This window comes from Rhincodon typus, chromosome 41 (assembly GCF_021869965.1).
Source record: "Rhincodon typus isolate 14 chromosome 41, sRhiTyp1.1, whole genome shotgun sequence".
NCBI lineage: Eukaryota > Metazoa > Chordata > Chondrichthyes > Orectolobiformes > Rhincodontidae > Rhincodon > Rhincodon typus.
In genome coordinates this window covers 3,682,291-3,683,878 of record NC_063372.1, presented here as the reverse complement: position 1 = coordinate 3,683,878, position 1,588 = coordinate 3,682,291, and positions in this window count along the sequence as shown.

Genomic DNA, 1,588 nt, shown 5'->3' with positions numbered 1-1,588 from the left:
TTCTATCTCCTTCCTGTATTCTGACTAGTCATTGTAGGTCGATTATCAAACAACGGTGGTGATGTCAGCGAACTTGTAGATGGCATTTGGACAAAATGTGGCCACACAGTACAGTAAGGGCTGAGTACACATTCTTGTGTGGCACCGGTGTTGAGGATTACTATGGAGGAGGCATTGTTGTCTATCTTCACTGATTGCAGTTTGTGGGTCAGGGAGATGAGGATCCAGTTGTAGAGGGCACAGCTGAGACCCAGGTCTCGGAGTTTGGAGATTAGTTTGGTTGGGATTATAAAAATGTTGAAGGTGGCGCTGTAGTCGATAAGTAGAAGCCTGACGTAGGTCTCCTTATTATCCAGATGTTCCAGAGAGGAGTGTAAGGCTAGGAAAATGGTGTCTGCCATGGATGTGTTTTGCCAGTAGGCAAATTGCAAGGGATTGAGGCAGGTTGGGAGGCGAGCCATGACTAACCACTGCATAATTATGACGGTCAGAGCCACCGGGCGATAGTCGCTGAGGCACATTGCATGTGTTTTCTTTGGTACTGGGATAATGGTGGTCTTCCTGAAGCAGGTAGGGACTTCAGATTGTGGCAAGGAGAGGTTAAAGATGTCAGTGAATACTCCTGCCTGCGTTCCACACTAAATCTGAGCGCACGGCCGGGGACTCTATCTGGGGCAGTTGGTTTCCTCGGGTTCACTCTCAAGAAGGCTAATCTGACGTCTGCGGCAGTGACCGAGGAAACAGGTAAATCTGGGGCTGTCGGGGCAGGTAACACCGTTCCACTGGCATTCTGCTCAAACCAAGCACAAAAAGCATTGAGCGCATCAGGGAGGGATGCATTTTGGTCTGCTATTCTATTCGGTTTCATTTTGTATCCTGTTATGCCATGTAAGCCTTGCCGCAGGCAACAGTGTCAGTTTGGGCCGGTTGTGCAATATAAATTATTGTTCCCTTTGAGATTTGGTATTCTTGCAATTCTATCCAGATGCATGTAAGACAAAGTTCAAAGTTCAACAGCATTTCTTCTCCCCCCCGCCGCTCCAACGATAGTAAAAAATAAATCCACAAGATATAGATAATATGGAAAATAAAGGATCAGTCACACTAATAAAGTTGGGTCTCCAGATGTGTGGGAGGGACATGGAGGAGAAAATAGAGGAAAGAATGGGAATTGAGTAAAAACAGAATAATCATGGGGTATTTCAACAACTCTGATATTAATTTAAATGAAGAGGTACATAAACAGAATAGGGAAATGGTATTCCTACAGTGAGTATAGGGCACCTTTTAAAACCCAGTATGTAAAAGCCCAATAAAGTATCCTATATCCTGAAGATCCAATAATGAATCTATTGACGGCAAATGATCCAGAGCAGATGAACAGTATAAAAGCAGGTAAACATCTAGGCACTGATCTGGAGCCAGCCTTCAAAAAGGAAGTTGGGCATCTCTATCCATTAGGAAAGACAACTGGTTATCTATAGTTTGAAGAGAGGTTGGCATAAACTCTGAAGCCAATGAAAGGATTGAAGCCTCTATTCTTTATTCTGCACTACATTCTAGTCATTCAGCCAACTGAGCTAACCAA